This window comes from Lynx rufus, unplaced genomic scaffold (assembly GCF_022079265.1).
Source record: "Lynx rufus isolate CCGP_SWC_20201006 ecotype Redwood Valley unplaced genomic scaffold, mLynRuf1.p SCAF_18, whole genome shotgun sequence".
NCBI classification, from domain to species: domain Eukaryota; kingdom Metazoa; phylum Chordata; class Mammalia; order Carnivora; family Felidae; genus Lynx; species Lynx rufus.
This window is the reverse complement of record NW_025814832.1, coordinates 16,882,952-16,896,220: the sequence shown is the minus strand read 5'-3', so window position 1 is coordinate 16,896,220 and position 13,269 is coordinate 16,882,952. Positions and strand designations below refer to the sequence as shown.

The 13,269-nt window shown below is 50.6% G+C and overlaps 1 protein-coding gene across 2 annotated transcripts in view; it reads left to right on the top strand.

The window, feature by feature from the left end:
* Nucleotides 1-956: 956 nt before the first annotated feature.
* Nucleotides 957-13,269, top strand: part of AKAP1 (A-kinase anchoring protein 1) — a 35,086-nt gene continuing 22,773 nt past the window's right edge. For both annotated transcript variants that reach the window (XM_047080985.1, XM_047080987.1), the window contains exon 1: nt 957-1,003. The gene's annotated coding sequence lies outside the window, so the exon portion shown is untranslated. The remainder of the gene's footprint in view (nt 1,004-13,269) is intronic.

Sequence of the window (13,269 nt, the reverse complement as noted above, 5' to 3'; positions counted from 1 at the left end):
GGTACCTCATTGTTATTTAAATTTACATTTTGATCACCAATGAAGATGAAGCCTTTCCCAAGTAATTTCACTGGTTGGTTCTTAATATGATCTCCTTTCTAAATTTTGTCCAAATGTTTACTTAAAGTCCCCATGTCTTAAGACTGAGAGCAGGCCTGGCCAGCTGCGACCCCATGCTGTCCACTTGCCTGGTGGCAATTTGTTTTCCCAAGTTTCCTGGCAGTTAGTGACTCATAGTGACCATCGCTTCGTAGTAATTCTTCCAAAAACCAAACCCATTTAGAGGAAAGGGTTTCAGTGCAACATCACCAAGTTGTGAAAAATGGGCAAAAAAGTTGCATTTGAGTAGTGCCAGGTACTCCCCGTTATGCAGTTATTCCTGAGCCATTATTAATGGCCACCTGATTATGCATTACAAAGTACTGACGGTTACGGGAACAAGGGGCGCCCTGCCCCGCTTTGCCAGCGGGCTCTCCAAGACCCGGCAGGCAGATGGTCTGACCGACGCCTCGAGACGGCCCAGAGCCGACGCAGGGGACCCCGCGCTGCCCTCGCGGGGTAGACCGCGGAGGCTCCGCGGCGCCGCCCGAGAGCCAGCCAGGGCTCTTTTCCCAGCCCCGCCGAGATTACAGCTCCTCTCGCGAGAGCCCGAGCGAGGCCGGGCTGCGGGCGGCGGCTGCGGGATGTTGGTGGAGCGCTTTAGACCGCGCCCTCTCTGGCGCAGCTGGGAGACGCGCGGGCGGGATCGGCAGGCGGCGCGCACGCGCAGGTGAGTGAGGCGGCGCGGGGGCACGAGGGCGGGGGGCGGGGCCTGCGTCGCGCAGCGGGCACGTAGCTGCGCGTCCTCAGTATTTAATGTCTCTGTGTTCCTCTGGCCTGGGCAAGCACGTGGGGGAGCGGCCGCGGCGCAGCGGGGCTGGGCGTCTGGGCCCGGGGGTGGGGGGGCGGCGGCGGCGGCGGCGGCGGGCGAGGACTCTGCCTCCCGACTGTCGCGGAGGACTTGGTGAGTTGGGGCCGCCGGGGCGGCTGGACAGGGGACCACCTGCCAGGGCCCCGAGGGCGGCGCCGTCGGGTGAAGGAGAGTCTAGGGTGCAGGTGCGGTGTGCGACGCGCGCTCCAGGTGTCCCGGAGGCCCGGGGCTGCGGACGCCGAGCGTGTGCGGAAGGGCTCCGGCCCGCCGCCTGCTGTCAAGCAGGCCCTTCTTTCCCTGCCGTCGCCTGCGCGTCCCCTCGTCCTCCCCCGCCACGGTTGTCTGCCCGCGGGCTCCTGCTGACAGATCGCGTGTGCGCGGCTGGGGCCGTGCTCTGCGGCCGCGTGGTGCCCCCCACACGCGTCACCGTCCTCTGGGTCGGTGGTCTCGGACCCGGCGCTCGGGGCACCCCTCTGCGGCTTAACTTTCCCGGAGCGCGCACACCCTCCCGTGAGACAGACCCGAGTGCGTCCCACCCAAGGTCGCCCAGCCCCACACGCGTTTACTTTTCAAAGGTCGTGTGTACCCAAGTCTGAGCCGGGAGAGGCGGCGGCGGGGCGGGTCGTGGGCAGGGCCAGGTGCTCATAAGGGCGAGGAGGTGCCCCGAGGCCCGCGGGCACCCCTTTCTTCCTCCTGAAGGGCTGGAGTCACTTCAGGAACCTTCCCCAACTTCTGGGCCCCTTTAGCTCGCGCTGGGGTGCTCCCCACGTAGGCCGGGAGGCAGCAAACCCGTGCTGGTAATCTAGCCCCTGAGAGTTCAGCGCGGGGAACCTGGGGAAGAGGCTTGGTTTGTGGAACCGGGAGGATGGGCTAGGACACCGGTGGTGATTGGAACCTTGTTTCGGGGGGAGGGACCGTTCAAACCGAGTTAGGGCCCCCGAAGTCAAAGGCTTGGCGTCTCTCGAGAGGATTAGCGTTTGCTGCCCCTTCAAAGGGTGTCCGGAGAGGGGGAGGCTGTCCGGCGCTTGTGTGCCCGCTGACTTCATGCCCGGGGGCGCGTGGGTCACGTGTCCCACTCCGCCGGCACCCCTCCCCGCTAGGCCAGGTTTGGAGGGACCAAGCTAGTTTCGGGGTTACGGGTCAGAATGTGCTGCGGGAGACTGGTCTGAACGCCTCCGGGGCGGGCTCTCACCAGTTCCACAGTTCTGTGCCCGAGGGTACAGTCCGTCCCTATGCCCCTCCTAGTGAGGCTTATGGAAGGAAAGGCGCTGTTGGTAGTGGGCGGTGCCGAACCGAACCGGGAGTGCTGGAAGCTCTGGGCGTTTCGAGATCTTCCTCTCCGGCTGAGATGCCCAGGTTGGCGGGCGCCTTTCTGCCGCACCGCCGCCGCTAACACAAACCCGGTGCTCTTCTCTCCAGGTGTGAGTGGAGGCCGCTGGAGCCGGGTAGAGGGTACGGGCAGAGCAGTTAGGTTAAACTGGCTGTCCTCCTCCTACTGAAGGGCAGGGTACTTGGTGTTTAAATTTATCTCTTGCGGGGAAATCTGGGCTGCTGGACACCTAGTATTGTCATATCTGTTGGCTTGGTATCCACTTCCCCACCCCCAACCCCTTTGTGGCAATTACTGATCAAGGAATACCATTCACAAAAAGCTATTAATTCTGGCAACTAGTAACCTTACTGTGCTCTTGTAACCAAGTCCTTCCCAAATTAGTTTTTCTTTTTTTAAACACTATTCAGAAAGCAAATCTTGGACTCTTAGTAAGCACCACCCATCCCCTTTGCTCTTAAAGGCACAGAGCAGCTTTGAGTTGAGTAGAGGGTATAGCATGAGTAAGACCTGTTATTTGCCCGATTTCTCTGTTCCTGGCATTCCAGTGGTTCACCTGCTGATTATTTAAAACTTTCTGAGGGGTGTCTGGCTGGTTCAGTCCACAGAGCATGCGACTCTTGATCTCGGGGTGGTGAGTTCCAGCCCCACATTGGGTGTTGAGATTACCAAAAAAAAAAAAAAAAAAAAAAGACTTTCTGGGCACTGGAAACAAGTGAAGTTATCTTGGTGGAGGCTTTTGACTTGTGTTGAACTTTAACCTCTTCCACCTTTTAACTAGTTTTGTGGGTTCCTAGGTATACTCTCAGAAGTATGGGTCTAGGTAGTGCAGGTCTTTTGATCCTACAGATGTACAAATCTCTGAAGCTTCAGTGCCTACCTGAATTAAATTGGCTCAATTGTCATGCACATTGCTAGGTGATGGCCCAAAATTTGCTGCGAACTGATCCCCATCTAAGCCCTTGAGTGAGCCATTTCAGAGTCTCTGGAGCCTTTTGTATGAATATCAGTTCCTCCTCCCAACTATTTCTAGGAAGTACTTTCACACTTGGCCACTGCAGGGTGACTGTGTAGGTGTCTGCCTTAAAAGTGGCCTGCTCAGGTGCCAAGTGGATAGATCTCCAGTGTAAGGTTGCTGAGCATCAGTATTTTAAAGCAGTTTGTTTTGCTTTATCTGGTGATCCAAATTATTCTTGGGCATCGGACCCAGGCCTTGGCCATGGCCATGGCCATCGTTTGTGGGTGAAGGCTAGTTTTAGTCCTTACAGTGTTCCCTCTCCTCCTAAAGACAGATTGAGATACTATTTGAGACTGGGCACTGTGCCTGGTTCATGATGGCTGTTCAAGCGTTGTTTTTTCCCCTCCAAAAGAATCTGTGAGATTAATGTTAAATTTCTTTTGAATCACTTGGGTGATTTGGATTTTATTAAAAGTACCGCCCCCCCCCACCCCCCCAGCCTCTGACCTAAAAACTTGGTTGGAAGGAAAACAAATTGGTTTCCCGATACTGTGCTGCCCGCCTCCTGGCTCTAGCCTGCCACATCATGACTTGGTCGAGTGCAGGTTTCAGGGTTTTGAGGAGCAGGCACTCCTTGTGCCTGGCCAGCTGGCGCCTTCTAGCCCATTCTCCCCAGGCCACTCCTTCCTAATCTTCCCTGTGAGTCTAGAAGAGAGGACCTCTCTGTAGCTTGGTCTGTTGTGCTGTTGTGAGGAAGTCAACAGTTTAGCGTACAAGTTAATCCCTTCTGTTTGCCATTCTGTTTTCCTCTGCTCTGGGGAGGCAGGGTGCCTCTGAGCCCCTTGTCCCACTGAAATCATGTCCTGCTACTGGAGTTGCCGATCTACGTGGGATGTATTTTAATATTTAACTTTGCTTTCTGAAGCGAGTTCTTTTCTCCACAGCCCTTTCTGTGTAATGCCTCATGCAGGTTTCACCTTTATGATCATTTAACATTAAGTACCCATTGTATGTGGCACTCCACAGAGCCGACCTGCTGGCTCCAATACTGATTTTATTTTATTTTTTTTCAACGTTTATTTATTTTTGGGACAGAGAGAGACAGAGCATGAACGGGGGAGGGGCAGAGAGAGAGGGAGACACAGAATTGGAAACAGGCTCCAGGCTCTGAGCCATCAGCCCAGAGCCCGACGCGGGGCTCGAAATCACGGACCGCGAGATCGTGACCTGGCCGAAGTCGGACGCCCAACCGACTGCGCCACCCAGGCGCCCCTCCAATACTGATTTTAAACTTGGGCTGTGGAAAACATGATCAATGACAATATTTTGAGTAGTGACAGAATCTGGTTGGAGAGGTAGCTAGTGGGGATGTGGGAACTAAAATTGAGAGGATGCCTTTTCCTTGACAGTTACTGTCTGTGCTGGTAGAGTTACAGGAAAACACTTCCCTAATCCTTTAATCCTCACACCTCTGAGTACAATTGAGGAGGGTGAAGCTGGAGGTCAGTCGGGATTGTTTCAATGGCTAATCAAAATACAAATTGAGGGGTAGAAACACTGACAAGTGTGGGTTTGCACTTAAATTAGGTTCTCTGGAGGACTTTTGTGAGAAGAACCAAGGAATAGTCAAATCCGTGGGCTTTTCTCCTAATCTTTCTGTTGCTTTCTAAGCAGATTGTTGCAGTGTGAAGGAGTGTATGTTATCATGTAGCATTTTGAAGACTGGCTTTCAGTGATAAGTAGCTTTCAAGGAGTTCTTTTCCTTAACTTTCTTTTCCTCCTACTAAATGGTTCTGTCCGAGTCCTGGCCGTTTGGCTATTTCTACAGCTCGGTTTGGTAGTTTGCACAAGTTGATAGTAAACATTCTGTACCCATCTGGTAATACTGGCTGGCTGCCTTCACTTAGCTGGGACTTACTGAAGCCCATGCATTTAGGAACAAAGCAGAGCCCCAGGTGAGTTCTGGAAGTAAAAATGTCTAGTGCTGAGGGCTCACAAGGCTTGTTTCACCACTGGTTTTAGCTGACAAGAGCCCTGGATTGAGGGGTGAGGACTGGGTGCAGCTTTCAGGGCTGAAACGCAGCAGTGGTTCTAGACCTTTCTGGGGTCTCCGTTTCTTCCGCTGGTAAAAGGAGGGTTGGTCAACATCAATAAGAGGTGTTCAGATTCTTCTGGGAGCTCTGGAGTTAGTCTAGAGTGCCTCTGGGCTGCTGCAAGGTGGAGGTGTCTGCAGGATTGTGTATGGGGAGGGCTGTGTTTGGGGTAGGATGCATGGCTCCATGGATAGTATGAGTCAAAGACTAAAAAAAAATGCCACAGTCCATTGTTTAAGTGCATCGCGAGTACTTTTTAGATCTAAGGTGCTACTGTGCTAAATATTTTTTTTAAGTTTTTGTTTACTAAGTAATTGCTACACCCTGCTCAAATTCACGACCCCAACATCTGGAGTCACTGGCATCTGAGCCAGCCAGGTGCCCCTTATTTTTTTATTATATCTCTATTCTTATCTCCTAAACTTATCCTTAGGAGAGAGGGTCTAGAGCTGCCTTGTCCTGTGCAGCAGCTACTAGTCATGTGTGCCTGGCTCAATTTAAACTTTTAAGCATTAAATAAAATTTAAAAATCTAAATCATTAAAAATGTGATGTTAGTCTCATTTCAAGTCCTCAGTAGCCTCATGTGGCCAATACTGGACAATAGTGTAGGTCTAGAACATTTTCACCATCACAGAAGTTTCTGTTGGACAACACTGGTCTTAGTGCTTAATTGCCTCACCTTATAAAGCATCATGTGTTTGGCTTAGTCCTCTGTAGTCCACAAATCCAACAGCTTTGGTGACAAATTATTTGTCAGTTCTCTCCACAGCATGTTACGAAGCAAGTTCTGGGGGCACCTGGGTGGCTCAGTCGGTTAATTGTCCGACTTCGGCTCAGGTCATGATCTCATAGTCCGTGAGTTCGAGCCCTACGTCTGGCTCTGTGCTGACAGCTCGGAGCCTGGAGCCTGCTTCGGATTCTGTGTCTCCCTCTCTCTCTGCCCCTCTCCAGCTCATGCTGTCTCTGTCTGTCTGTCTGTCTGTCTCTCGAAAATGAATAAAAAAGAAGCAAGTCTTGTCTGCCAGTTTGGAGGGCAGTGATCAATTATGAAACAGCTCTAGAGAGGAGCTTAGGAGTCTGGGGATGGAAGCATGAAGCAGGAGGGGCAGAAAGCCCTTTTGGTTTGAGAACTTATATTATTATCATGAAGGTCCCTGCTGGTTGTCTAAGGCCTGTGCTCACTGTCCTTGTTCTTCAGATGTCAGCAGATTTGCTACTTAGTCCTTCACCCACCTGATGACCTGAGGATTCTGCTGTGTGACCAGTGCTGAACCAGATTTGCAGGCACAAACAAACATCCTTTTCATTCTGCCCCTCCGATCTGTCTGGGGGTTAGGAGACCTGTTTTTTACAGAGGGCATTGGGGAGAGTTGGGACACTGGGGGGGTTCTGAAGTGTTGGCCTGGGGCTAGCTCTGGGGATTCAGTTTTACTTCAAATACCCGCTCATCTAATTCTGGGCATGCTTAGTTTGAACCCTGCTAGACTGACCTTTGGCATATGATGTGAGAGCTCTCTTTTCTTGGAGCCGGCCAGAAAGCATAGGGTGTATAACGGGTACTTACTGAGCCCCTACTGTATACCTGGCATCTTAGGAGGGTTTTTTTTCAAACTATAGTTGGCCCTTGAACAACATGGGGATTAGGGGGACCAATGGGCAGTGAAAAAATCCATGTATGGGTGGCCTGGGTGGCTCAGTCAGTTAAGTGTCCGACTTTGGTTCAGGTCATGATCTCCCGGCTGGTGAGTTCGAGCCCTACGTCAGGCTCTGTGCTGACAGCTCAGAGCCTGGAACCTGCTTCAGATTCTGTGTCTCCTTCTCTCTCTGACCCTCCCCTGCTCACACTCTCTCTCTTATAAAAATAAATAAACATTAAAATTTTTTTAAAAAACTCCGTGTATAATTTCTGGCTCCCCAGAAACGGAACTACTAAGAACCTACTGTCTACTGGAACCCTTATGGGAACATAGATAGTCAGTGAACACATATTTTGTAATATGTATTGTATACTGTATTTTTACAATAAAGTAAGCCAGAAAAGAGAAAATGTTATTAAGAAAATAGTAAGAGAGAAAACACAGGGCTGTACTATATCCAGAAATCTGCATACAAGTGGATGCATGCTGTTTAAAGCTGTGTTGTTCAAGATCAGGTGTATTCCCTTCTTATTTTATCTCAACCCTATGAGGTTAAGTACTTCTAGTTTGTGTGGGAGGAAACTGAGGCCCTGAGAAAGCTAAGCTGATCCCTGGACCCAGGCTGGTTTGGACTCAGATCAGGGTTCTGTCTCCAGCTCCATGCTTAGAGGCCATTTCTTATTTACTGCCCTGTGATATCCTTCCATCCTCATCCAGAAAATGAAGCTGAGTTTTTAGGAGATTAAAATACTTCATCTCACAAATGGAGTCAGGCTGTTCGGTGTTTTGAGTCCTGTCTGCCTCATTACAGCCCTATGAGGGAGGTATTTGTAATCCATTTCACAGGATATTTTCGTTTTATGGGAAACAAGTTCAGGATCCTACTTTGTCTTTCCAAAATCATGTTTTAGCTCCGAATTATGCAACCGTCCGGTGCCTTAGAGCTGCACGAATAATGACTAAGACAGCCTCGTAGGCTAGGCTGCTGTGCCTGAGGGCCTGGAAAGCTGCTCTGAAGGCCACGGTGTAGCTCAGTCACCTGCTTGAAAAGACAACCTTGAAGTCACTCATTCCTTGGCTAATAATAATGTGGCCTGTCAGACCTCACATGGAGGTCATGAGACCCATTCCCTGGCCCTCAACAGGCTGTTGCCTGGGTGTAGCCTGGTCTGTCTCTGTTGGAGGAGGCCACATATCTGCTGGAGCCCAGGCGTCAGCATGCCCACCCCTTTTCCTCCAGCCTCGGCCTGGGACAGTGGATCTGAAGGCCAGTTCAGTCTTCCACGGACTTCCTTCTCATCCCTTCCTCATGTCCCTCCCAAGGGGAAGGAGCTGGAGTGACTTTTGCCACACCCTGATGTGCCTTGGGCTCCGGTGAGAAAAGGCTGTGCTGAGAATAACCTCTTTGCTTTGTCCTTTGACTTTGGTGAGGCCCACCCAGCCAAGCTTGTGCTGTCATGCTATTTTTAGCAGGTGGCATCCTTTGGGAGGGCCAAGTGCATGTGGTTTTGGCTTCAGCAAACAGGCAGGTCCTGGTGCGGACGCTGCTGCTGTCTCCCAGTCAGGGGAGGAAGGAGAATAAAGTCACCCTAGAAACTGTCATGGGTGTGCTTGGGGCAGTGGCTGCCTAAGGGGTCTCTGGGGCTGCCTTTTCTGTTCTGGATCTGTGGCCGATCCTGGGCCAGGCGGGCCTGCGACACAGCTCGGGAGCCAAAGAACTCCCTAGTTTTAGGACCCCTTGTTGCCCCAGTGGCCAATTTCTCTGGAAATGACATTATGCCATTTTCATGGGAAGTCACCAGACCCAAGAACAGACCTCCACGCAGACACTAAAACTTTGTAGAACTGTGGCTCTGCTGGCAGCCTGATTACTGGTATCCTCTGGCTTAAAAACCAAACCAAAACAAAACATGAGAGGCAGCAGAGCTGTGGCCCTCACTAGGAATTCTCAGTGGGGAGCCACTGACGTGGAAGAGATAGGAAAAAGGAGTTTGATGAAGTTCTGCTCCCACCACCATCCTGTCTTTCTCCCTATTTTTCTGTTTCTCTTTTCCTCTAACTTGGAGCTCCCAACTCCAGCCCATCTATCTTTTTCTGATTAAGAAAGCTTCGAGCCGTATAAGGCCCTCTGTTGCCTATGGTTTATGTTGGCTGGAGACCGAGGTTGTTTTTGCAGAGTCTGATTCACAGAAGTGGCAGGGGTGTGCGCACGCATCCATTCCCATCCGCTCCCCGGGGGCCGGACTGCCTTCTTGGAACAGATTCATCTGAGGGGGGGCGGGGGGGGGGGAGAGTCAGGGCCTAGCAGTGGCTCTCAGGCTAATGAGTGGTGTGACCTCAGGGTTTCCTGGCAAATGCGTTAGTCGAGAACTCCAAGTAGAAAGCGGGCCCCTGTTGGACTCACGCGGTATGTACCTGCTGTGCTACGAGCCACAGAGGCACCCTGTTTCCGAAATGGATTCTAGGATTCGCTTCTATTGAGAAACTACAGGGGCACCTGGATGGCTCAGTTGGAAGAGAGTGCGACTCTGGATGTTGAGGTTGTGAGTTTGAGCCCCATGTCGGGTGTAGAGATTATTCAGTAAGTAAACCTTTAAAAATAAAATTCAAAACTGCATCAGTCAAAAAGAAAAAAAAGAAAGAAAGAAATTACTGCCCCTTGGCTCCTTGGGCAAGCCGGTTCCCCTCTCTGCAGAAAGTTCAGCGAGCCTGTTCCCTCCAGGTTTGTGACCTTCGGCACGGCTTCTGCTCAGCGATGGCAGAGAGCGATTTCTCTGGCAGCAGCCCTCCGACCTCATCTTTACCTCCCCTTCTTGCCGTCGCTCGAGTCAGCCAAGTTTGTTCCTGCCTTAGTACTCTGGCACGTGTTCTCCCTGCCTGGAACTTTCTCCCCCTCACCCTTTTGTCCTCCCAGATCTCAGCACGGCTGCCCCTCACTGTTCCAGCACCCCTGCCATCTCTTTGGAGAGGCGTGCCCTGACCGTTCTTGTAGAAATCCCTCTCTTTCGGGCACATTTCACCCAGCCTTTCTCAACCTGGGTCCCTTATCTAAACTATAGAATGCAGAACATGACTTTCTCAACTGTGTCCCGCCTAGTCCCCTTCCAGATGCATAGGAGTAAAGTTAATTCATTACGTACAGGGGTGCTTGGGGTTCCCTTCTCCGAACGCCCTTGGGAGAGGCTGCGCAGTTTTATCCCATTGGGTGGCTGCATCTTTGCGGTGTCTTATCTGAAGTGTGACTCCTTACCCCTCCTTCCACCACTGCTGCCACCACCTCCCCCACACCCCTCTCCTGTGGAACCTGGCTCATGGGGGGAATTAAAATGTTTTTAAATGGCTAGCCCTGGGGCACCTGGGTGGCTCCATTGGTTAAGCATCAGACTCTTGATTTCAGCTCAGGTCATAATCTCACGGTTGGTGAGATCAAGACTTGTGTTGGGCTCTGCGCTGACAGCATGAGCCTGCTTGTGATTCACTGTCTCCCTGCCCCTCTGCTTGTGCATTCCCTCCCTCCCTCCCTCCCTCTCCCTCCCTCCCTCTCTCCCTCTCTCCCTGTCTCCCTCTCAGAAATGAATGAATGCATAGCCCCAAGGGGTGCTGCTACCTGATGCTGGCTAGACCTCAGTTGGGTGGGGGAACCAGATACCTTGGTTCGGAAGAGTCTTACCATCAGTAGGCCCCTGCTCTTTGTGCTTACTGCTGTTATGTCATCAGGGTGGTGGGGGTCTCTGAAGCGGAACTGGCATCAATTATGGGAAAAATCAAAGCATTACAAGTTTGTACACAGATGAGTTGACACTACGCATTTGTTCTGCTTCACAAGAATCCTAAAGCCCTGTGGTAATAGAGCATCCCTTGCTATCTAACAGCTAAGAATGTATTTTTTGTTTGTTTTATCAAAGCATTACTTATAGAAAGATTTGACTTTTAACTATACGCAGGGTTTGAAAGAACAGCCCTTTGCCCTGAGTGCTTCCTGACCTGCCCTCTTGTCTAGAGACAGCTGCCCTCGATTCTTCTAGGTGTCTTTCCTGGCATTTACACCTGTATTTCTAAATAGTGTGCTTTTCCTTTCTTTCTGTCCTTTTTAAAAATATTATTTGATTGTTTTTCTACTCTGGAAGGCAAGGACTTGGCTCATTCCTGCACTTTCTTTCTCCTCTCCTCTTCTTGGTACAGAGGTAGCACAACTTCTAGTCAAGTGTCTATTAAGAGTGCACGTTGTGGGGGCGCCTGGGTGGCGCAGTCGGTTAAGCGTCCGACTTCAGCCAGGTCACGATCTCGCGGTCCGTGAGTTCGAGCCCCGCGTCGGGCTCTGGGCTGATGGCTCAGAGCCTGGAGCCTGTTTCCGATTCTGTGTCTCCCTCTCTGTCTGCCCCTCCCCCGTTCATGCTCTGTCTCTCTCTGTCCCAAAAATAAAAATAAACGTTGAAAAAAAAAAAAAAAAAAAAAAAAAAAAAAAAAAAAAAAAAAAAAAAAAAAAAAAATTTAAAAAAAAAAAAAAAAATTTAAAAAAAAAAAAATTTAAAAAAAAAAAAAAAAAAAAAAAAAAAAAAGAGTGCACGTTGTGATATAAATATTGCTTACGGCTGCCCAGTTCTTGGTGTTCCATATTTCCTTTCTTGTGTCCTCCCCGCCCCTCATTAATTTCCCATGTTTCTTGAGCCTCATTTTTTGTGTCTCCCCAGTTCTCTGACTCCCCTGGGCCTTGGCCCTTGCTGTCGGAGCACCTCTTTGTGCTTCAGCATACCAGGTTCTCTGCTTGTGTTGCTCCCGGGAAGCACCTCTCTGCCCGGCTCTGCTTCCCGAACTTCATCCTGGGAATCCATTCTTTCCTTTGGTTGTGTTGCTTTGTGGGTGGGTGCCCCCTCCTTCTTGACTCCCTGGTCTTCCAGTAGCTTGCTGAGGAAGAGTGGGGGAAGGTAGGCAGGCAGCAAGAAGGAAGCTGATTCATGCACACGTCCCTTTGAAGGCATGGATGTGGGGTGTGGCTGAAGATGGGACAGTTGGTAGAAAGTCAGCAGAGACAACGAGGCGCCCAGACCCCTTCCACCATGCCAGCAGAAGCTCTGGCTTCACTTCGTGGAATAGTTTAAGCGAGAGGGGATCTGGATTTGAGCATCACGTAATGATGAAAATGGGTATTGAATGAAAGTTTGCACGTTGAATGGGACAAGCCAGGCCCCCTTGGCTCTCACAGTGCTGGCATTCAGGCTCCTAACCTCTCCTCTCCCACCCCAGGACATGAGAACATTCCAATCTGTGGAAACTGGCAGCCTAATTCCTGTTTGCTGTCCAACCAGGATACTTGCTTGACCCTTGGACCAAGGTTGTCAGTTGGTCAGTGGCAGAGGGTGGCAGCAACAGACCCATTGAAGAAGAAGGTTATTGGTTTTTTTTCCTTTCCTCAAAAGAAACTGTGAAAGACTTGAAAATGCCTCAAAAGTGCGTTTGTCTGATTCTTTTCTGTATCCCACTATGGTGTGTACCCTGTAGCTGCCCATAAATACTTGTTGAATAGAAGTGACCTTAGGCCTTTATATGATTTCTGAGTTGGTCATATTCTACTGTCTGCTGTTTGGAAAATCCTAGTCTTTCCATTGCTCTGCCTACCTGAGGTGGTGGTGTGAAGGACTTTCTCTTTTTAAAAAAAATTTTTTTTTAACATTTATTCATTTTTGAGAGTGAGAGAGACAGAGCACGAGCAGGGGAGGGCAGAGAGAGAGGGAGACACCGAATCCGAAGCACGCTCCAGGCTCCCAGCTGTCAGTGCAGAGCCCGACGCAGGGCTCGAACTCACCGCGAGATCGTGACCTGAGCCGAAGTCGGACACTCAACTGACCGAGCCTTCTAGGTACCCCTTTTCTGATTCCTTTTGAAGGAATCTTTATTAGCTTTTTTGAGTAAGCTTGTTGTCGGAGCACAACTTCATACCTTTTGGGCAGTCTCGGGTAGTGTTCTGTGGTCATGGGTGGGAATTCTGCGTACCTGGAAACACTTCCCTGCACCTGTTTTATCACTGTCCTCAGAAATGTCAGAATTTACTGGCAAAGCGTGCTGGTTGCCAAGAGCTGGGGAGGAGGGGCAGGATAGAGGTAGCATAGTCGTTATTAAGGTTTTTGAAAACCACATTCTTGCCTCCCAGATGAAGCAATGTGAAGACCTTTGTAGAAAATACTGACTTTTCCCCTCCCCTTTTTCAGTTGAAGCCTAATGAGACTGGACCTGTCAGGAGTGTTTGGTCAGCAGAGGGAGAGAGACTGGGCATTTCACTTTTGTATGGAGTTCTCTTTCTCTCTCTCTCTCTCCCCCTCCCTCTCTCTCTCTCCCCCTCCC